Here is a 25,432-nt window from a genome sequence, read left to right as displayed (position 1 = left end):
TGCTTATACCTAGATCTATTTTGAACTCAGCAATATTATCTGAATCATGAAACATAATCAGGTGAATGAATCCTAGATGTTTGATATAGACACACTTATTGTTAAAGTGAAGTGACGAAGATTGCATTGTAACAATTACAAAGCTGAACTCGTCTATGCTTCTAGTACCTGTGTCCTGGGCCATGGTTGTAGGTTAAGATAGGAATGGTGCTTATCTGTAAATTGTAGACATTAAAAATATTAAGCGATAAATTTTAAAATGTAGAAATGATTTTTCAAGTTTCCTTATATGAAAATCTTCTAAGTTCACATGAGACATTTTGTAAAACAGTGTTCAGTTTTGAAAAGTTGTATTTCACTGAGCACCAAAATACACGTTTCAGTGTGATATGGTATAGTATGCTGAGTTGAATCTTTTGGGATCAAAGATCAAAGGCAGAAATCTGTGAAATGAAAAATTCAATAAAGACTCAGTATGAATCTGAATATATCTCGATATACTTCATAAGTTCTGAGTATTTGTGGGATATAAGAATTTTTCCAGTCGCTCAAAAATTCATGTTGCAGAAGGCAATTTTATCCAAATCATAAATCCCTACATCAACGTTTTAGAGTTCCCAATTATCTAAATATTCATTCCTCCAGAGATAATAACATGCAGTTGGTAAATGTTCGAGAGAATTCAATTTTAAAAGTTGCATCTTGGAGGTGACAAAATACTACATGTAACATCTAATATCAATCATACCTTGATGCCAAAACAATGATGATTCAGAGCATTATGCACACTCAAGGACGAGCATCTCAAATCACGCACCATAAAATGTATCATTAAGGTTTGTGTTTGTCATAAGAATGTCAGCCATTCCCTAGGTCTATATTGTCATAATAAGCTTGCCAACAGCCACAAAATGAAACAAAATCCAAGGAAAGAAATAAGATTTTCTATGATTGTATTTTGTTATAAATTGCACACTAGGAATGAGAGGTTATTTTTTTCCTTAGTCTCTAGGGTGTTTTCTGAAAACGCAAATAAAATGTCAAGCTTTCTGCTCTCCTCTGGTATTTTGCACCACTATTCTCCACTACTAGAACAGAGGCATTCCTACAGCCAATGACACACTTGTGCCTATTGTTTTCACTTCCAGATGTAGGTTGTTAGAATGGTGATAAGGAATCAAAGCTGGGTTTCTTCTAAGAACAGCATAGGAGGAAATTCAGTCTCATCCTTCTTGTCAACAGCTCCTATCTCTTGAAGGGAGAGGGGAGCACACTTTCAGCAAGAGATCCTCTTCATTTCACTGTGGGTCTCAAGAGTTCCTGGAGAGACGAAATAAGTGTTTCCAGGAAAAATACTGAGGAGCCTGCCCCAGTTCCTAGAAACCATGAAAAACACTATATTGACAATTTTCTGATTTGGGGCATTTGTATCAATTTAATTTATAGTTATTGGTTGTTATGTACTGCAAATTTTGTTCTACAAGTCACTATCTTGTTCAGACACCTTAACCTGAATCTGTTTTTTCCTTCTTTGTTAAGTGCTGTAAGCATTCAGAAGAGGAAAGGATTGCTTCCAGAGGGAAGAAACCTTATCTTTTCTAAAGAAGGCACAAAATCTCCTATTGTGTACCTCTTTGGCTAGTCAGTGAGGGTGCAAATAAAAATAAGACATAACTTTTCCTCTGTAAGTGCTCAATTTGTAGTTGGAATCAAGGAAGATTTAAGGATGAAAGGGCATTTGAGCAGAATCTAAGAAGATGCTGTAATAGTTTCCTCGGGCTTCTGTAACAAAGTACCACAGAATTGGAGGCTTAAAACAACAGAAATGTATTTTCTCACAGTTTAGGCTAAAAGTCTGGAATCAAGGCATTGGCAAGGTTGAATTCTTCCTGGGGGCTCAGAGGGAGAATCTACCCTGTGCCTCTTTTCTAGCTTCTGGTGGTTGCTGCATTCCTTGGTGTACCTTGGCTTTGGTCGGGATAACTCCAATTTCAGTTTCCACCTGTGTTTCTGTCTTACGTTCCTTCTCCTGTTCTTATGACACCAGTCATATTTGATTAATGACTGACCCTATTTCCATATAAGAACATATTCTAAGGTTTAGTGAATGACTCTTGGGGGACACAGCTCCACCCAGTTTTGACGGACACGATTTATATAACTGGAAATAATAGGGTTTTTATATCATTCTTTTTTCAACAAGTATTTGAATACCTCCCTTATTCCATTTAAAATGAAAAAGTATGGAAGTAAATCGCATAGATATGGTTACTATAGTCAATGAAAAGACAAAGATGGAAAGAAATGTATTTCACCCCTGGATATCTGTGGTGAACACTTTTCCAAGACATGTTCTGCCACAGCTAGATTAAAGCCTTTGTACTTCACATTGAGACACCTGGAATTTTGCCTTCCTAACACAGAGCTGGAAGAAAAATTTTAGCATCCTTCCCCACTGGAGGAGCTTGTGTAGTCTTTAATTGGGAGATGTGGGAAAAGGATCATGGTTTTCTTGGCGAAACCCACCTAGAGTAGAACTTTTGTTATGCTGAACTAGGGGTGAGGAGAAGAAAGAGAGCATGGTATGACTGAAGAGCTGCAGATTCAAACAGTTCTTACTGAGATGTGGAAGATTTTCTTGAATAAATGTTTCTTCATCGGCTGTGTACCCTAAGAACATTTTCCAAAGACTTTAAAAAGTTGCTTTGTTTTGTTATAAAGTTCCCTAGTTATGGTTATTTCCCTGGCAGATAAGTCAGCAGAGCTCCTAATGGTGCCATTCCAGACCTGGAATTTCCAGATAATGTCAGATATCTTTGTACATCTTCACCTCTTTACTACTTAGGAGTGATTGCAGTAGCAAGCTACTATGATGGCAAAGAGTAAGGAATTTGGTTAGAGAGATGCATGGCACTCGTGGGACATCTAACCATGACACCTCCTAAGAATTACTAACAGTGTGATGATCTAAATTGTAATTTCGTTTTCTTCATATTGTTTATCCCTCTGTTATCTGATTCATTTAGACCATTTTATTTTTCATATTTGTTACTCCCATTGTGAGGTAACCATGTTGAATATAGGGACTCTTCCTCTCTCCTTTAATTAATGGTACAGCACGTGGAACTGCACCTGGAAGCTAGTAGAAGCATTATACATAATGGTTGACTAACTGACTAGCCTGGTTGTAATTAAGATAAGGAGGGCCGGGCGCTGTGGCTCATGCTTGTAATCCCAGCACTTTGGGAGGCCGAGGTGGGTGGATCACAAAGTCAGGAGACCAAGACCATCCTGGCTAACACAGTGAAACCCCGTCTCTACTAAAAATACAAAACAATTAGCTGGGCATGGTGGTGGGCACATGTAGTCCCAGCTACTCGGGAGGCTGAGGCAGGAGAACGGCGTGAACCCGGGAGGCAGAGCTTGCAGTGAGCCAAGATGGCGCCACTACACGCCAGCCTGGGTGACAGAGTGAGACTCCGTCTCAAAAAAAAAAAAAAAAGGGAGAAGTGAGTAGATTTGAGATATATTTCAAAAATAAAATTGAAAGAGCTTAGTGATATATGTTATATACAATGAGTCAAGAAGAGGAAGCTGCCAAGGACTTAGGTTAGGGGACTCTAGTCACAGAAGTGGAGACCTCTAGCAGCCGCCTAGCATTGGCATGGAAGGAAGACAGTGGATCTGAGTTAATGACTTTGGTCTGAGTTTTCTCTCTGAGTCTTTGTGCTTCATTTTGCATACCTGTAGGTATAATGTCTGGAGATACAATCTTCAAAATTCCTTCAAATGCTAAGCTTATTTTACTGAAATAGTGTCGATTTGTTTTAAGGAAAATGGGTATTTTGCCACTCATCTTCTTAGACTAAAATATTTTGACAATAGAGATATGTGTATTTAGTTTAAAGCCACATGTATCGTTAGTTCTATTGTGAGCAAATAAAAAGATAATAGCATCAGAGTACTAAATACACTTAGTTAGGGTAGAATATTTTGGGAAAATAGGGGGAATAAAAATCAAGCCTATACAAATAAAATTTTTATGTGGCATCTTCCTTAGAAAATCTCAAGCCCTTTTTCATAGTAATTGTTACCATGAAATTAAAACAGTAATTTTTATTATTTTAAATTATTCAAACCCTCTTTGTATACCAGGTATAGTCTGTTAAATTATTTTTGTTGTTTTACAAACTACCATTTAAATAACAAACTCCATTTCCATATGTTAGCCAAATTCTCTTAAATTTCTATGATGTAAAATTATAAAAATACAATATGGACGTAAAGTTTATGACATTTACTTATCATACAATTGTTTAGTCTTCTGTGTTTCTGTATATACTGTTTTTTTTGTAGAAAGGACAACCAATAAGTAGTATTTATAATGGTGATTTAGATACTATTGTATTCTTAGATAAGATTGTCTTTGTTCAAATATCGCTTTTCTTTAGATAAGATGTACCCGTTGAAGGACACATTTTAACAAAAACAGTGAGATAGAAACTTCAAATGTCACGAATTCTAAAATATAGGTTTTTATTTATAGTGGCTGTTTTTTATACCTAGAGCATAGTTTTTTTAGAGCTTTTTCTGGACTTTCTTGAACTTTATAAATTGCCGTTCTTCTTGTTCTTTAGAGGACAAATAAGAGCTTTATTAGATTTAGAACTTCTAGTTTCTCATTCATGGAATATGTATCCTAGAATTCACTCTCTTCTAGAAGAAATTTTTTATGGGGCTAATCCATTCTAGGCTTATAGCTCATGTCTCATCTTTGGATTACTTTATACTGAACTTATGATTTAGTTCTTATTTATTTGATTCTATTCTTTCTTATTTCTTAGATGTCTTTCTATTTATTGGTATACTTCCACACTTAATAGATTGTTTAAATTCAAGATTTCCAAAGCATTGTATGATATTTATGTATGCATTAATCAGATTTGCAATGGTCAAATTATTAGAGTTGATTAATTGTTTGTAAGGGTATGGAATAATAAATTCAACAGCATATTTCTTTAAACTTCGAACATGATACTCTACTGTCTTCTAATATCCAGAAGTGCAGATGTGAAGCTTAGACATAAAATGTATGTCTTTTAGTAGAAAACATACAAACATGTTTTAGTTGAGAAAATACATAATTCATATCTTTTAGTAGAGAACATAAAAAATAAAAACAACTGTTGATGAAAAGAGTCAAACTCTGTAAAATATTTGAAGATATTTATTCTGAGTCAAATATGAGTGACCGTGGCCCGTGACACAGCCCTCAGGAGGTCCTGAGAACATGTGCCCAAGGTGGTTGGGGCACAGCTCGGTTTTATGTATTTTAGGAAGGCATGAGACATCAATCAAATACATTTAAGAAATACACTGGTTTGGTTCAGAAAGGTGGGACAACTCGAAGTGGGGGCTTCCAGGCTATAGGTAAATTTAAACATTTTCTGGTTAGTAATTGGTTGAGTTTGTCTAAAGACCTGGGATCGATAGAAAGGAATGTTCAGGTTAAAGATAAAGGATTGTGGAGACGAAGTTTTATTATGCAGAGGAAGCTCTTAGATACAGACTTCAGAGAGAGCAGGTTGTAAATTGTTTTTTTATCATACTTAAAAGGGTGCCTGGCTCTTAGTTGATGATCTCCTGGATCTGGGAAGGAAGGAAGGAAAACAAAGAACAAAGGGGGAAGGTGATTCTTTGTAGAATGTGGATTTTTCCCACAAGAGACTTTGCAGGGCAATTTCAAGGTATGGCAAGGAAATATATTTTGCAGTTAGATATTTTTTCCCTTGTCTCATAATGTTATGCCAGAGTCAGATTGAAAAGTAAGTCCCAATATGTAGGGTCAAATAAAACCCATCTGATGAGAATTTATGGTTTGTAGGACACGACCCCCCAGACCTCTCAGATAGGAATTTGGGCAAGATAAAAAATCAGAGCTTAGTCCTCACAACCAATCAACCAACAAAAAGTTCTGAAAGGATTTTCTCTTTATTATTAATGTTCTTAAATTCTCTAAAGGTGTCCCTAGATGTGAGTCTTTTACTATTCTTCCTACTCAGTACTTAATAGGTCATCTTATGAATATTTTCAGCTTTCTTCAGCTTGAAATTTTAAAAACAATAATTATTTAATTAGCTAGTTTGTTCCTTTATACGTTCATTCTTTCCCTTATTGATTTTTTTTTTTTTATTCCTGTGAATCTCCCATTGGATGGATTTTGGAATTTCTGGATTGTTCTTTTTTCTCTTGAATAATTCATCCTCTCTTTCACATACATGTGTGCACACATACACATACAAGCTATTTGCAGGATTTGCTCAAATTTACCTTTCACTTCTTATGGCTTTTATATCTATACACTTTTGATGATAACTTTCTAAAACAAAACAAAATCTGTTTTATTCATTAACAACTCCTTTTTTCATAGCACCTGAAATTACTTTCAGGTATACATCATAACTAACCTTGCTGAAAAGAATAATTAAATTAAAAAAAAATGTTCTTGCCTTCTAAAGCCTTTATTTCTTCCAGGGTCAATATTGATTCTTACCAAATAATTCAAGTCCTCTACCATCTGGGCGCTTCCTAGGAATTTTTTATTTAATTAAGCCATTTAATGAATACATATCAATAGGTTTGAGACTTGATGCGTTTCCATTCCTGTTTGTGAGTAGGACCATGGAGTTAGTACTAGTCTGTGTTATCTGATGGGAAGCAATGTGTGTCGCTTCTAGGTAAAGCATTTAATTATTGGTGCATGGGCTGTTTTATCTTCTGCCATAATAACAAGCCAGATTTAAGATGGCATTATTGTCATTTGAAATATCAGAGTTGTTTATTCAGCATAATTTTCCCTATCCTGATTAACATAGTCGTTTATTCGTTAGTATTTTTTTCTTGTACAGTTGGTTTTTATTCTTATCTCTTTTAAATGATATACTAGGTTGGTAGTTAACAGAGCTGCTATGAGTTTACCCTCTTGTTATATAAACCTCTTTACACAATACTTCTGTATTTTTCCAGAGTTAGAGAGTAGATTCTGACTTCCATGTAAATGGGTAGGACATGTCACTACAAGATTTATTCTTGTTTGAGTGGGTGCTAAGCAACTAGACATGCAAAGCTAAGCCTCAATACTTAAATAAAGAAAATGCTCTGAGTTTCTCAAACTCATTCAATGGCCCCTAATACATATGAGTGAATAAGCCAACTTCTTCAGAGAATAGTTTTTTAGGATTGTTCTTATAGCTGAATGCCACTGTTATTGTCACTCTATATATTTAGATTATAATGAGGTAGGGGAAGTTTGGAGGAATTAACTGTCACACTTTTCTCTAAATATTCCTGTAGTTAATATTATCTAAAAGACAGCTCATATTTGCCAACTCTCACCTCAGACACTCTGAGGCTCAGTTCGAGAGGTGATGGTGACTTTCCCACTACATATGCTGTACTTTTCAGCAGATGTTTTTAACTGCAGTTTTCTGTTCTCTGGGTTGTCCATCAATAACATCTCAAATGAGTTCTGTTTTCAGAAGCCTGTCAATATTATCTGTCTACTGATGTGGCCTGATGTCTGTCCCCAAAACTTCTGATAAGCACCATGATTATTATTATTATTGCATTTCTTTACTATTATTACTTTAATCGAATTTTGAGAGTAAAAGAGGATGATTCTACCTCCCTGAATCAGAAGTCTGTGTGCATCTTATGAATTCTTCAATTTGTTGTAAATTTGTAAAGATTTTAAACTATAGATTTTGTTGTAACCTTGTGACAAGGAACTTTGGAAAGCGACCATATATTTTTGTCAAATAGTCTTGTATTGAGCTTTTAAAACAGCTTCATATTATTTCATTTGTTGAAAATCACAGAAGACAATTTTCAAATGACCATCAATAAAATTTTTCCATTTACTCACAGTAATGGATGTTGAAAAAGTAAAGTATTAAGGAGCCTGGTGAGCATTAAAGAAATCAGGACTATAACGTAGCAGTTGTTGATTGTAGACCTTGCTTTTAGAACTACTGACGGTGGGGGAGTTCACTTCTCTCTCTGATCTTGTCTTTTATTTTCTATAACTTTAACGGGATTAGATGATTTCAGACTTTTAAAAAAATCTGGATCTGGTATTTTATGATTTCATGATTTTAAGATGATGATAAATTTTAGTCACTGCTATTCTAATAAGAAGAAAATGTCAATACAGTACACACCCAGAATAGTACACACTTTCAGCTGTTCTTAAATGTTGAAACAAGATTCTAGAACTCACACAGAAGGAGATTGTTTGCACCTTCTGTCTTTAAACTAGTTTTTCTCTGTTGTAACTCTTTTAAAAATAGATTTTATTTGCACAGTTTATTACATAAATTTCAAAGACTGTGAAGATATAGAAAAACATTATATAGAAGTTACTGAAGTGGATATGCAAGCTGAGTCTAGTCTTAAGTTTTGTACACTGTCTCATTATAAAATCTAAGTGGCTTAAAATTAGATAGATATAGAATTCTTTCTGATCACTTATGACCATGTTTGTCCCTACTGATTGTTCCCTGATTATCTCATCCTGCTCATGTAGAAGTCACACTGAAATGCTTGAAATTCCCCAGACTTGCTGCCTTGTCAAATACATGTCTTAGCACACACTGTTCTCCTTATAGCAATGCTTTATAGGAGCACACCTTCTCATCTTCTTAATCAAACCACTCTTTACCAAATTATCAAGAAGACATCTCCTTTAGGAAATTCTCCCACCCTCCAACTCAACTCTATCATGAACTGGATAGGTATCCTTCCTTTGTGTTCTTTACTACACTGTATTACCTCTACAAAGGAGCTCCGTAACAGCAAAAATTGTGTTTGTACATGTTGTTTTCCTAGCATCTAGTGCAAAGACTGAATATTAACATATGTTTGTTGCATGGATAAGAGTTAATATTTCTATCTACCGTCCCTATTCATCCATCTTCCTCAAAGGGTATGAAATGATGTCTAAAATAAGTACCCCAAAAAAGATAAGTAGCTATTTTCTTTCTTTTTTCTCTTCCATATCCAGGTTCCCATATGACTCTTCCACTTCTGCTACTACTAATAATGATAATAACATCTTAATTGAATCTTTCTACTTATCGGAATTGGTCCTTGTGCTGTATCAGCACCTTCTGGCTCCAAGAAAAGTTTCCACTAATTTATTCATTTCAATGTGGTTGAGATTCTTCGTATTTCCCTTTCAAGATATTGTCTCTCAGTCTGTTTTTAAATTTAATTTTATTTCATTCTCACTCTTAATATAAGAAAATATAGTTTATTTGTAACAACATGATTGAGGCATAATTGAAATATAATACATTTCAAATATACATCTAAAGCTACCACCACAACCAACATAATGAATATAGTGACCACCCTTGTATTAGTCTGTTTCTCACACTGCTCTAACATATCTGAGACTGAGTAATTTATGGAGAAATGAGGTTTCATGGACTCACAGTTCTGTGGACTGTACAGGAGGCTTGGCTGGGGAGGCCTCACAAAACTTACAATCAGGGCGGAAGGCAAAGGGAAAGCAAGGATGTCTTCACGTGGCAGAGCCGGGGAGGGAGAAGGAGTGAAGGGTGAAGTGCTACACATTTTTACACAACCAGATCTCGTGAGAACTCACTCACAATCACAAGAACAGCAAGGAGGAAATTAGCCCACATGATTCAATCACCTCCTACCAGGTCCTTCCCCCAACATTGGGATTTACAATTTGACATGAGATTTGGGTGAGGGTACAAAGCCAAACCATATCATTCCCCTTATGGACCCTCTGAAATCTCATGTCCTTCTCACATTTCAAATCACAATCATGCCTTCCCAACAGTCCCCCAAAGTGTTAACTAATTTCAGCATTAACTCAGATGTCCACATCCCAAATCTCATCTGAGACAAGCCAAATCCCTTCTACATATGAGCCTGTAAAATCAAAAACATGTTAATTACTTCCAACATACAATGAGGGTACAGGCATTGGGTAAATGTGTCCATTACAAAAGGGAAAAATTGACCAAAACAAAGGGGCTACAGACCCCATGTGATATGGTTTGGCTCTGTGTCCCCACCAAAATCTTATCTTGAATTGTACTCCCATAATTCCCATGTGGGAGAGATGCAGTGGGAGATAACCTGAATCATGAGCATGCTTTCCCCCATACTGTTCAAGTGATAGTGAATAAGTCTCACAAGAGCTGACAGTTTTATCATGGGTTTCCACTTTTGCATCTTCCTCATTTTTCTCTTGCTGTCACCATGTCCCAAGTACCTTTCACCTCCCACCATGATTCTGAGGCCTCCCCAGCCATGCAGAGCTGTAAGTCCAATTAAACCTCTTTTTCTTCCCAGTCTTGGGTATGTCTTTATCAGCAGCGTGAAAACAGACTAAAACAGTAAATTGGTACCAGTAGAGTGAGGCATTGCTGAAATGATAACTGAAAATCTGGAAGTGACTTTGGAACTGGGTAGCAGGCAGAGGTTGGAAAAGTTTGGAGGGCTCAGAAGAAGGCAGAAAAATGTGGGAAAATGTGGAACCTCCTAGAGACTTGTTGAATGGCTTTGACAAAAATGCTGATAGTGATGTCAAAAATAAGGTCCAGGCTGATGTGGTCTCAGATGGAGATGAGGAACTTGTTAGGAACTGGAACAAAGGGGACTCTTGTTATGTTTTAGCAAAGAGACAGGTGGCATTTTGCCCCTGCCCTAGAGATTTGCGGACCTTTAAACTTGAGAGAGATGATTTAGGGCATCTGGTGGAAGAAGTTTCTAAGCAGCAAAGCATTCAAAAGGTGACTTGGGCACTGTTAAAATCATTCAGTTTTAAACTGGAATCAAAGCATACAAGTTCAGAAAATTTGCAGCCTGACAATGCAGTAGAAAGGAAAAACTTATTTTTTTGAGGAGAAATTCAAGCTGGCTGCAGAAATTTGCATAAGTAACAAGGAGCTGAATGTTAATCCCCAAGACAATGGAGAAAATGTCTCCAGGGCATGTCATAGGTCTTCATGGCAGCCCCTCACATCACAGACATGGAAGCCTAGGAGAAAAAAAATGGTTTTGTGGACTGGGCCCAGGGTCCCTATGCTGTGTGCAGTCTAGGGACTTGGTGCCCTGTGTCCCAGCTGCTCCAGCCACAGCTAAAACGGGCCAAGGTACAGCTTGGCCCATGGTTTAAGAGGGTGCAAGTCCCAAACCTTGGCAGCTTCCATATGGTTTTGAGCCTGCAGGTACGTAGAAGTCAAGAATTGACGTTTGGGAACCTCCACCTGGATTGCAGAAGATGTATGGAAACACCCAGATGCCCAGGCAAATGTTTCCTCCAGGAGTGGGGCCCTCATGGAGAACCTCTGCTAGGGCAGTGCAGAATGGAAATGTGAGGTGGGAGCCCCCAGACAGAGTCCCTCTGGGGCACTGCCTAGTGAAGCTGTGAGAAGAGTGCCACTGTCCTCCAGACCCAGAATGGTAAATCCACAGACAGCTTGCACTGTGCACCTGGAAAACCTCAGATACTCAATGGCAGCCTGTGAAAGCAGCCAGGAGAGGGGCTATACCCCTGCAAAGCCACAGGGACAGAGCTTCCCAAGACTATGAGAACCTACCTCTTGCATCAGCGTGACCTGGATGTGAGACATGGAGTCAAAGATCATTTTGGAGCTTTAGAATTTGACTGCCTTGCTGGATTTAGGACTTGCATGGGCCCTGTAACCTCTTTGTTTCAGCCAATTTCTCCCATTTGGAATGTCTGTATTTACCCAATACCTGTATCCCTGTTGTATCTAGGAAGTAACTAGCTTGCTTTTGATGTTACAGGCTCGTAGGCAGAAGGGACTTGCCTTGTCTCAGATGAGACTTTGGACTGAGGACTTGGGGTTAATGCTGAAATGAGTTAAGACTTTGGGGGACTGTTGGGAAGGCATGATTGGATTTGAAATGTGAGGACATGAGATTTGGAGGGGCCAGGGGCAGAATGATATGGTTTGGCTCTGTATCCCTACCCACATCTCATCTTGAATTGTACTCCTGTAACTCCCATGTGTTGTGGGAGGGACCTGGTGGAAGATAATTTGAACATGGGGGTGCTTTCCCCCATACTGTTCTTGAGGTAGTGAATAAGTCTCATGAGACCTGATGGTTTTATCACGGGTTTCTACTTTTGCATCTTCCTTATTTTTCTCTTGCCTCCACCATGTAAGGAGAGCCTTTCACCTCCTACCATGATTCTGAGGCCTCCCCAGCCATGTGGAACTGTAAGTCCAATTAAACTTTTTTTCTTCCCAGTCTCAGATATGTTTTTATCAGCAGCATGAAAACAGACTAATACATCATGCAAGTCCAAAACCTAGCAGGGCAGTTATTAAATCTTAAAGCTCCAAAGCAATTTCTTTTGACCCCATGTCTCGCATCCAAGCCACACTGATGCAAGGAGTGGGCTTCTAAGGCCTTGAGCAGCTCTGCTTCCATGGCTCTGCAGGTTATAGCCTCCACAGCTGCTTTCCCTGGCTGGTGTTGAGTGTCCGCTGCTTTTCCAGGTATATAGTGCAAGCTGTCAGTGGATCTACCATACTGAATCCTGCAGGACAGTGGCACTCTTCTCATAGTTCCATTAGGCAGTGCTCCAGTGGTGGACTCTGTGTGGGGACTCCAATCCCACATTTCCCCTCAACACTGCCTTACCAGAGGTTCTCCATGAGGGCTCCACCCCTGTAGCAAATTTCTGCCTGGAAACCCAGGTGTTTCCATGCATCCTCTGAAATCTCAGCATAGGTTCCCAAAGCTCAGCTCATCTTCTGTGCACCTGCAGGTCCAACACCATGTGGAAGCCACAAAGGCATGAGGCTTGTACCCTTTGAGGCAATGACTCAAGCTGTATCTTGGCCCCTTTTAGCCACAGCTGGATCTGGAGCAGCTGGGATGCAGGGTACCATGTCCTGAGGCTAGACAGAGCAGCAGGGGCCTGGACCTGGCCCACAAAACCATTTTTTCCATCTAGGCCTCCAGGCCTGCAATGGAAGGCTGCTGCAAAGGTCTTTGAAATGCCCTGGAGGCATTTTTCCCATTGTCTTGGCTATTAACATTCAGATCTTCTTTGCTTATGCAAATTTCTGAAGCTTTGCATTCTTCCCCAGAAGATTTCTGTTTGTTTGTTTGTTTCTCCCACATTTCTGGGTTGCATATTTGCTGAGCTTTTATGATCTGCTTCCCTTTTAAATAGAGGTTCTTTTTTCAGGTGATTTGTTTATGCAAATGAGTGTTGGCTTTTAGAAGCCGCCAGGTCACTTCTTGAACACTTTGCTTCTTAAAAATTTATTCTGCCAGATACTCTAAATCTTCTTTCTCCAAAGTCCCACAGATCTCTAGATCAGGGGCATAATGCCATCAGTCTCTTTGCTAAAGCATAGCAAGAGTGACCTTTACTCTAGTTCATAATAAGTTCCTCATCTCCATCTGAGACCACCTGAGTCTGGACTTTAATGTCCATACCACTATCAGCATGTTGGTTACAACCATGCAACAAGTCTCTAGGAAGTTCCAAACTTTCCCTCATCTTCCTGCCTTCTTCTCATACCTCCCAACTGTTCCAACATCTTCCTGTTACCCAGTTCCATAGTTGCTTACACATTTTCATGTATCTTTATAGCAACACCCCACTTCTCTTGTTTTAATTTTCTGTATTAGGCTATTCTCACACTGCCATACAGACTTACCTGAGACTGGGTAATTTATGGAGAAAAGAGATTTAATTGACTTACAGTTCTGTGGGCTATACAGGAAGTATGGCTGGGAGGCCTCAGAAAACTTAAAATCATGGTGAAAGGTGCAGGGGAAGCAGGCACAATATTCATATGGCAGAGCAGGAGAGAATGAGTGAAGGAGGATATGCTACACACTCTTAACTCACTGTCACAAGAACAGCAGGGGGAAGTTTGCCTCCATGATCCAGTCATCTCCCACCAGGTCTTTACCCCTATTTGGGAATTACAATTCGACATGAGATTTAGTTGGGGACACAGAGCCAAACCATATCAACCCTCAAAAGTTAAAACATTATATTTCATACACACACACACTCACACACACACACAAACACACACACACACATATAAGTGAAATATGCTAGTGATAGATATTATTTCCAGAATAAGATAATATTAAGAAAAACAGGTTAGGTCTCTGTGCAAGCATTAAATATGATGGCTCTGATGATAGATTTGGGACATTCACAATCAGTGTGATGCATAAAAGAGACTGAATCTCTCAGAATCTGTTTACTCAGCCACAAAATCTATATACTAGTAGTACTTACCTTGAGTTCATAATGTAGAGTAAATGAGATGTTGCCTGGTAAATCTTCACCATCAGAGAAAGCACTTAGAATCACGTAACACATTTAATGATGACCCTCCATCCCAAATATGCTGAGTAATAGGAAAAAAGGAATGAAAGAGAGTGGATCAATTGGCAGAAAACCTATATCACCCCAGAGCCCATGGCTACTCCCTAGAATCCCATCTGAACCCATTCGGGAGGTGTGGTGAGGTGCCTCCTTTTAAACACATTTTCTTTTTAGTAACCAAAAGATAAACTCTTAATAGAGATATTATTATACATTTTTATATCTTAATTATTGTGATCATTACAGACACATATTGGACCTACCCTGCCTAATATTAGAATCTATGTGGCTTTCAACACTGTCTCTGATTTATTTATTGAAAGAAATACAAGTAATAGGTATTTTGAAATGTTTGTACCAAAATTAACTCCTTCAGTTAAATTTTGTGCTGTCACTAAAATAATACAGCAGAGTGCATTATTTTGCACTGAATTATGTAACGAAGACTTCCCTCTTTTCTTTGTGACCATTATGTCTAGAGGGCCATCTACCACCTTGATGTCTCTGTATTAGACAGCTGAGTGGTTTCCCTGAATTATTTGTACTATTTTATTTCTTGAAAATCTCTGTGGACGGTTTTCAACAAACCACATTTAATGGTAAATGAATCTCTGAGGGAGAAGAGGGGAAGAGGGAAAGTCGTTTGATAAATAAAAAATAAAGTGATGCTTTCTGTCTTCAACTCTACACTGTTTTTCCATGTAGATACGGTAGACAGTTATAAAATGACCTAAGAGACATTATTTATTTGTGATGGCAGGTGAGAGCAGATGTGATGAGAAGGAAAAGCAAGAGTGACAACTTAAAGAGTGGGAATTCAGGTAGGGAGTTTAGAGGGTGAGTTGAACTTAGGAAGGGCTAAGAATAAAATATCGCTTGTGGTGATTTCATGTACTGAACATAATATATAAATAGGGGCCAAGTTATTAAACATAAACATATATGAGTGAGTATGTTATGAGTGATTCTTTTTGATCCTTCAACATTTTTGTATTTTTCAAATGTTCTAAAATACTATTACTCGTGAAAAAAAATTATACACAACCTCTTGCTTAAAATACCTTAGAAACAATTTCACACCCAATTTAACTTTAAACTAGCCTTAATTTTACAGGGAAAAAATAATTTTAAAAATGTAGAGTTTAAAAAGAAGCCCTCTCTTATTTCATTAACTATGAAAATTTATTAGAATACATTGTCATATAATTTCGAGTCTAGAAAGGACATCGAGAGGTCATCTACTTCATTTCCTTATCATCACACAAGATGCCTCTTAAATTATCCAAGAAAGATTAGAATCCATCCCATTTTAGACCTTTTGAGAACTTGCCATGTCTTTGCTGGCACTTTTTAGCACTTAATAATGTTTAGCTGACAGAATATTTTAAATTCTGTATTTAATGGTAACCTGGAAAAAGAAGTTTTGAAAGACTGACTGATTTGGAAAGCAGAGAATACTCTTAGCACTGAAACACAGTCTCTGAATTGTTTTTATCCTTTGAAATCAAGTGAAATTACTACAAAGACTGAATGATTTCTCTCTCCTTAAGAACAGTTTTTCTTCCATTAAGGAAGTGTCCCCTCATTCAGCAATGCTTGCTTCCCACGGGATTAGCATTGTCACTGGGAGGAGCGTGGGAAGCCCATGGGGCAGGACCATTGACCATGCAGCAAGCATTTGCCAGGCTAAGTACTAGGCTCTTTTGGCATGCATTTATTTTGTTCTCAAAACATATGCTAACATGTATGTTTTTAATCCCATTCTACAAACTACTCAGCCAAGCACCTATTTGATCTTCAGCTTCCTTTGTTGGAAATACTTCCATAGTGGCCTCTGGTCAAAAGAGAATCAAAAGGAGTTAACTCTCCACAGAGCTCATAGTGTTCCTCACATAATATGACTTTCCCAGTGGCCACGTGTGCTCACAATGGTCTCAGTCTAAAACTGGCAGAAATTACGCATCTGTCAACACCTGGCTAAATACAACTTCTTCTCTGTGGCACCTTTACTAAATGTTCTCACCACCCTGAAAATGTCTTTATTTGGGCCATCCTCAAATATATAATTCTAATTTATGGACTGTAACAATGAACCTCAATTCTTTTTTGAGAGCTGGGGCTACAAATATATACTTGTGACTTCAGAACCACAAACATATTTGATATTTAATGGATGGATTATGAGGGATTTTTTTCATCCTTCAACATTTTTGTATTTTTCAAATTTTCTAAAATACTATGTATTACTTGTGAAATCAAAAAAAATTATATGCAAATTGAATAAATGACATGAGAAAGAGAAAAGTAGCCCATGATGGCCCAGGGCAGGCCTGGAACTCACAGATTGGCTTTGTTGTATTCTATTGGATATGATTCCACAGAACACCAACATCAGACAAGGGCACTCAGTGACTGTGAAGAATCAAGACAAATACATAACATCGCTTAAACCACAAAAATGGCCAAATATTCCCCATCCTGGGTAATATGAGTGATTAGTGTTTCTTTTACAATCACAGCTTTAGCTTCTCTGTGTTCTCACTTTCTAGGTAAAAATTTTTAAGATACTCAGCATGGAATAACCCATATTGTGACAGCATCCCATCCAGAGTCAAGCTCTATTTCACTGAGTCCTCATCAAAATCACCTAACACAAGGCTGATTACTAATCTGAGTCCTGTTAACACTTTCTTTTGTGATACTTCACCAGTCCTCATTGTTCAATTATTTGTGTGTTCCTAGTGGCATTGGTTGAAGGGCATTAAGAGAATGATTGAATGAATGAATGACATTTATCCATATAGACATGATTATTTATATTAAACTCTAAGTTCTGTGTAATCAGGGATGGCACCTTTCTCCTCTATCTCTAATATCTTGCTTAAACGAGTCATAAAATAAATGTGGAATAAACAAAATAGTCTTGCGTCTTTTGCTGCCTTGTTTAGCCCACTATCTGCTAGGATCACTCTGTGGAAGGTGCATTCTACGCCATTGCCACTGTATTTTAACATTTACTACTCTTTTATGATGCTGATATTGATAAAAACTGTAAGCAACCCATATACATTACTTTGAAAAAATCAATGTAGTGCCCTTATTCTAATAAAATAAAAATAAAGTAACTTACAATAAAGTATAATCCAGTAAGAAAAATGCTTAGAATATCTACACTAAGGATCCAGGTGTTTGCAATAACTTCGAAAGAATGAGTTAGATTTAAGAAATGTAACATAATATTTAACACTGAATATTATCACTTTTTCTTTGACATTTTAAAAATAAACACCAAATAAATGCATTTATTTTCATACAAAGAATCACATAAAAGATATAGTGCCTACTATTATAGGTTTGTTGTATTGAAAATTCAAATATGAGTGATGCTACATTCAGTGACATAATTTTCCAAATTGATTAATAAAATCTTGGATTATGCCCTTAAAAATAATGAATAACTTTACCTTAACATTCATGATTGTTGTAGTCCTAGAAATTTTAATATAAATTCGTAAAGATATTTGTGTTTACTTATACGACAGAGTTATGTTATTGCCTTTGAAATTTATTAATATATATGTGTATGTATATATATTTTTATAGGACCATCTGGTGGGAATTCACATTTATGTAAAATGTAGCATTTCAATTTTGTATAGAAGAATCCTACACATTGCACAGCATCTGGAATGCCTGACAATTGCCCATTTGATGCCATATATTGACCTCAAACATGGTGTCAATCAATATTGGCCCCATAAATTTCCAGAACACCACCTCTACACAGTCCTACAATTTCCAAAATACTTTAGCCTATGAACTCTCCTTATTCCTTCTGATCACTAAAGAGACCATAGATTTGGGGTGATGAAAAGGACACTGAATCACTGTAGTCTTCCTAAAACCCCATAACCTCAGCCTAATTATGATGAAAACATCAGTCAAATCCAAATTGAGGGGCAAACTACAAAATACTGAGCAGTACTCCTTTAAGCTGTCATGAAAACCATGGAAACATCGAGAAACAGAGACAGTATGGTGGAGACTAAAGGGCGTATGACAACTAAATGGAATGTGGTTCTCTGGATGAAACTCCAGAACAGAAAAAGGACATTATTGGTAAAACTGGTGACATCTCAATTAAGTCTGGGGTTTGGTTAATAGTAATAGGTCAATGTTGTTTTTTTTTCATTTTGTCAAACATGCATGGGCCACAGAAGATGATAACATTGTTGGAAATGGAAACTGGGCACTAGGTGCATGGAAACCCACTGTTCTATTGTTGCAACTATTTGGTCAACCTGAAAATTTTCCAAAATAAAAGTTGATTAAAAATATAAGCACATGTCTGTAATCTCGGGAGACTGAGGGAGGAGAATCACTTGAACCCAGGAGGCGGAGGTTGCCGTGAGCCAAGATAGCACCATTGCACTCCAGCCTGGGTGACAGAGGAAGACTTCATCTCAAAAAAATAATAATAATAAGTGGAGAGTACACCCGATATAATTACCACTCTTGTGGCAAGCTAACTAAGTAAACATAAATATAAAATTTGTAACAGTCCTCAAAGCTATACAGAATAATTATGCAAATATTTTAGAAACTATTTTGTAAAATGATAATGTATGACTATACATTTTAAAAAGTGAATTTAACTACACTGTATAAAAGTTGACATTTATATGATATCAAAATAGTTAGAGATGTAATCAGTTCAATGGAAAAAGTTAGAAAAACTAGCTTGTTTAGAATCTCCTGGCAGGGACAATAAAGCTGTTTAAGTGACTAAGCATCTTAATTACTGCTGTATATACAGCCACTGCTTCTTTAGTGTTGTGCTATTGAATTTTTTTGCCATGCTACAACCATAATAGAATTATTTTGAAAGTATTATATCATAGCAACAGGTTCAAGCCAACTTTTAGCAGTAGAATTGTAGGATCAAAAATGTGTGTATATTTTTTAGAACTTAGTATGAGCAGTTTTGACAAAATGCCCACCAAAAGTGTTGCATCAATTTAAACTCCCAATTTTTTTTTAAAGACCATTGATGTTAGCTTAGGATGTGAATGTATGTAAAATATATTAGGCCAGTCTAGCTTATTTATACTTAAAAAAAATTTAACACGTTTAAATATGCTCAATGCAAAATTACTAATTTCAATCTATGTTTTAATTCAGTGTAATAAAATCTTTTAATCTACTTAAAATGATGAATTGGGCATTGTAAATTCAACAAATCAAATAAAAAAATGCTCCTTTTCCTGAAAGTAAAAATTTCTTCTACCTGCACGTGTTTTGGTTTTGCAAAAGTCTTTTTTTCTTTTTTTTATGATTATGATTATGATTATTATTATTATTATACTTTAGGCTCTATGGTACATGTGTGCAACGTGCAGGTAAGTTACATATGTATACATGTGCCATGCTGGTGCGCTGCACCCACCTACCCGTACCTAAAACCATCAAAACCCTAGAAGAAAACCTAGGCATTACCATTCAGGACATAGGCATGGGCAAGGACTTCATGTCTAAAACACAAAAAGCAATGGCAACAAAAGCCAAAATTGACAAATGGGATCTAATTAAACTAAAGAGCTTCTGCACAGCAAAGGAAACTACCATCAGAGCGAACGGGCAACCTACAAAATGGGAGAAAATTTTCACAACCTACTCATCTGACAAAGGGCTAATATCCAGAATCTACAATGAACTCAAACAAATTTACAAGAAAAAAACAAACAACTGCATCAAAAAGTGGGCAAAGGACATGAACAGACACTTCTCAAAAGAAGACATTTATGCAGCCAAAAAACACATGAAAAAAATGCTCACCATCACTGGCCATCAGAGAAATGCAAATCAAAACCACAATGAGATACCATCTCACACCAGTTAGAATGGCAATCATTAAAAAGCCAGGAAACAACAGGTGCTGGAGAGGATGTGGAGAAATAGGAACACTTTTACACTGTTGGTGGGACTGTAAACTAGTTCAACCCTTGTGGAAGTCAGTGTGGTGATTCCTCAGGGATCTAGAACTAGAAATTCCATTTGACCCAGCCATCCCATTACTGGGTATATACCCAAAGGACTATAAATCATGCTGCTATAAAGACACATGCACACATATGTTTATTGCGGCATTATTCACAATAGCAAAGACTTGGAACCAACCCAAATGTCCAACAATGATAGACTGGATTAAGAAAATGTGGCACATATACACCATGGAATACTATGCAGCCATAAAAAATGATGAGTTCATGTCCTTTGTAGGGACATGGATGAAATTGGAAATCATCATTCTCAGTAAACTATCGCAAGAACAAAAAACCAAACACCGCATATTCTCACTCATAGGTGGGAATTGAACAATGAGAACACATGGACACAGGAAGGGAAACATCACACTTCGGGGACTGTTGTGGGGTGGGGGGAGGGGGGAGGGATAGCATTGGGAGATATACATAATGCTAGATGACGAGTTTTTTCCCTTTTCTTAATGACTGTCATTTTATAATGACTTTAATGATAAACCTCATTTGTAATCATCTCTAATTTGGGGTTATATAGCCTGCTTCTTATGATATGTATCAACAATGACACATAATTGCTGTCTCCTGGGATTCATTAATAGAACAATATCATCTCCTCTGTTCACATTTTCAGAGGGACCTTAGTTCCCTAGATGAGGTAATTCTTTTATCTTTCCTTTTTTTTTTTTTTTGAGACAGAGGCTCAATTTGTTGCCCAGGCTGGAGTGCAATGGCGTGATCTCAGTTCACTGCAACCTCTACCTCCCAGGTTTGAACAATTCTACCTCAGCCTCCCATAGCTGGGATTACAGGAGCATGCCATCATGCCAGGCTAATTTTGTATTTTTAGTAAAGACAGTGTTTCACCACGTTGGCCAGGCTGGTATTAAGCTCCTGACCTCAGCTGATCTGCCTCCCTTGGCCTTCCAAAGTGCGGTGATTACAGGCATGAGCCACCCACGCCAGGCCGGGTGAGGTTAATTCTATCTCAATTTGTCTTCATGTGAAATTAAGAATAACAATCATTTTTAAACCCAGTCTTATCAGATAGTATTTGAAAAATGCAAGGAGAATATCCCATTGGGAAAGCAGAGATGATTGAATGACAAGAACAAGTTTAACTGGCTAGTTCTATGGAGATATAAAGCAATAGTCCTCCAGAAACTTATCTGGAAAACAGGTTTCCTTTTTTGCACACATATTTTTAAAGCATTGATGGCTACAGAGTTCTTTCATATACATTTTCTTAATCTCGGCTTCGTAACCTTAGGAGATGCCAATTTCTCTGTAGTTATTTTATGGAAGAATTTATTGTATGTGTTCTCTTAGAGGCAAAAGATTTGTGGAAATGGTGCAGTGGGACCTTTAAAGGAACTCTTACAGACTCGATAGACTGCTACTTTCCTAAAATAACAAAACACCATCTGTCAGACAGAATTTGTGTGAAGAAAGAATAATAACGTTTCATTTACTGCATACACCAGGAGAGCTGATAAATCTTCTTGAGGTCATGGATGTTTTTTGGAACAGTTTCAATTTACATTTTATTTGTGAAGATAGCTGTCAGGGGGCACATTGGAAGCAGTCAGTGGTGTGTCATCACAATGCTGCTCACCGCACACCACGGCAAGGGAGAACACTGCATGTGTGAGACGGGAACACCGGGCCAGAGGGCCAGGGCCTGAGGGACAAGGGTGTTGAGCCACTTTTCCTAAGGGCCACATGCTTGGGATATTTTAGGGAAAAACATAAAGGAAAGAAAGTAGGTGTGGTAGATAGATTTAGTTCAATTTATTTCGTTCTTTGAGTTCTATTCTGAAGGCATGGCAATAGCAACACGGACAAGTAAAATTGTTGATTATTTGTCTTCAGGGACTCAGTGCTATGGTGAAAATATTGAACACATGTGATGAGGAAGGTAATGAGCTAGATAATGGTAACATTCTGATGAGTATAGTAGGCTCTCTGTCCTTGAGGGACTCACAGCCTAGCGAAGAAGTCAAGAAACCAAAATAGGCAAGTCCAAGAAAATCTATGATGTATGCACATAAAATTATAAGTCCTATGGGAGTAGTTTATTTCACTCAACCCAGAGCATTGGAAAATGTTTTCTAAAAAAGATGATATCTGAGCTGAATCTGAAGGACAAATATGAATGAAGGTGGATGGGCACTGGAGGCAGAAGTAATGCCAGAGGCAGAGGCAATGACACAAACAGACATTCTACCTCCTCCTCCTTATCATCATCCAAGTCACCATCATAGAAATAATAATGCTAATACTAATAATAGTATTTAATAATAGTATTTAGGGCTTGGCAAAGGTTTTATAAGCATCATTTTATTTAATTTTGTTTTTAATTTTTCAAATAGATTTAGAGGGTACAATTATAGTTTTGTTACATGGATATAGTAGTGGTTAAGTCTGGGCTTTTAGAGTAACCATCACCTGAATTTGTGAACATTGTAATTTTGTAATTTTCATCCCACAGGTCATTCCACCCTCTCATCCTTCCCAAGTCCCCAATGTCTATTATTCCACACTTAATGTCCATGTATACACATTACTTACCTCCCACTTATAAGTGAGAATGTGGTATTTCATGTTCTGTTTTGAGTAATTTTACTTAAGATAAAACCTTCAGTTCTGTCAGGCACGGTGGCTCACACCTATAATCTCAGCACTTCGGAAGGCCGAGGCGGAAGGATCACTTGAGGCCAGGAGTTGGAGACAACCCTGGGTGATATGGTGAAACCCCATCTCTACTAAAAATACAAAAACTAGCCAGGCATGGTGGCTCACACCTGTAGTTCCAGCAACTCAGGAAGCTGAGGCTTGAGAATCCTTTGAACCTGGGAGGTGGAGGTTGCAGCGAGCCAAGATCGCTACTGCACTCCAGCCTGGGTGACAGAGTGAGACTCCATCTCAAACAAATAAATGACAAAAACCCTTCCAGTTCCATTTATGTTGCTGCAAAATGCATAATTTCATTCTTTTTATGGATAAGTAGTATTCCATTATATACGTATAACACATTTTTTAAATCCAATCATCTGCTGAAAGTAGGTGCCTTTGTAGTCCTATGCATTGAAAGAGAACTGAACTTCAAGAGATAAAGTAATATGACCAGGAAATAAGCACTCAGTAGATGGGTTTGAACTTATTTAAATCCACACAGTCTGACTCAGAATATGAATTCAAAATCACTACACTATTCTGCCCCTGCATGTATCCTGTGCATGTGTGTGGGCAGAGGGAGCGAGGAAGCAGAGTGTGGCTAGCAATTTGCTATAAGGCAGAGTGTAGTTGGAGTTGGAGTAGAGAAATATGTGGAGATCGGGTCATATTGATCTAAAGAGTTTAAAGTTTATAGAAAATGAGGAGGGAAGCATGATGTATTTTAAGTAGAAAAGGTAATATTGGCTTTCAGTAGCCATTTGCTTAAAGCAGTTTTTATTCTAATGTTTTATTTTTGGTGCTAAGGACAGCAAATTGGTTTATGAAACTAAATTTACATGGGTGTTCCTTTTAAAATTTAATATAATTTAAGCCAGAAAATACATTAGCAATAACTGCTATTATAAGTCATAGAAAGTCCCAGTAATTTCTGGTCATTATAGGATTGGTTGAAGATTCATCTTGAGTAATGTACATCTTAAATTATAACCATATTTAAAAGTAAATTTAATGCATAACTTTAAAACAGATTCAAGAATAAAACTAGTTCCATTAAGATTTTTACTAGAATTTTTTTAGGAGTGAGATATAGGTAAGAAATTAAAATCTTATTATTTTTTTCCATTCTGAAGAAAGAACTTTAATTTTTTCATCAGCTGGCTTATTTTGAAGTGTTACTTGACATAAAATGGACTATTTATTTTTAGTGTAGGGGGCAGCCTCATAAACTCCTAGGTAGCTATTGTCAAGATTGTATTTATTCATCCAAAATTGATTATAAACCATTCTCTATGAGAACTAGTGCAACATAGAACTGATCCTTCCTACTATGATTTTTGTATTTGTGAATTCACATTCTTGCCAAAATATTTTTAGCACCCCCAAATCAATACTCTTGGTTGAACCATGATCATTTATTGACATTTGCAAAATGGCAAAAATCTGAGGTAAGTGAAACTCACCTTCCAGCTGAGGTAGAACAAAGCAACCCTGAGTCTTCTTATTTCAGCTCTAATACTATAGGCATGTGTCCTTTTTCGCAGGCTTTTTACGGCTACATTTTTCACATTTTTGTGTTTCCTCGTATTGATTTGCTGTCTGAAATGGCCCCCAAGCATAATGCTAAAGTTCCATCTGGCGTTTCTATGCACAAGAAGTCTGTAATGTGCTTTATGGGGAAAACATGTACGTTAGATGAACTTTATTCAGGTGTAAGTTACAGTGCTGTTGGCTGTGAGTTCAATATTAATGACTCAACAATACATATTAAATGAGGTATCTTCATACCGAAACATACCCAAAATAAGGTCATATATTGATTGGTTAAGAAAGTATCACGGTCAGAGGCTCATGAAACCCTAACCCAGTATCTCCTCTAGGAGCAATTGTTCTGGATTTGCTATTTCAGTGTTCATTGTGACTTTATAAAGCATAACTACAGTGAATAATGAGAATTGACAGTCTCTCTCTCTCTCTCTCTCTATATATATATACACACACACACACATACACATATATACACATATATACATATATAAACATATATACATGTATATATGTTTACATGTATACATGTATATATGTTTATCTAGAACCATTGCTCCTAGAGGAGATACTGGGTTAGGGTTTCATGAGCCTCTGACCATACTTTCTTAACCAATCAATATATGACCTTATTTTGGGTATGTTTCAGTATATATATATATGTATATATTTATTAATAAATGCATATATGTATATGTTTATATATGTGTATATGTGTATATATTTATATACACATATA

This window comes from Pongo pygmaeus, chromosome 11, assembly GCF_028885625.2.
Source record: "Pongo pygmaeus isolate AG05252 chromosome 11, NHGRI_mPonPyg2-v2.0_pri, whole genome shotgun sequence".
Taxonomy (NCBI): domain Eukaryota; kingdom Metazoa; phylum Chordata; class Mammalia; order Primates; family Hominidae; genus Pongo; species Pongo pygmaeus.
The sequence above is the reverse complement of the archived record's forward strand: the minus strand, read 5'-3'. Positions refer to the sequence as shown.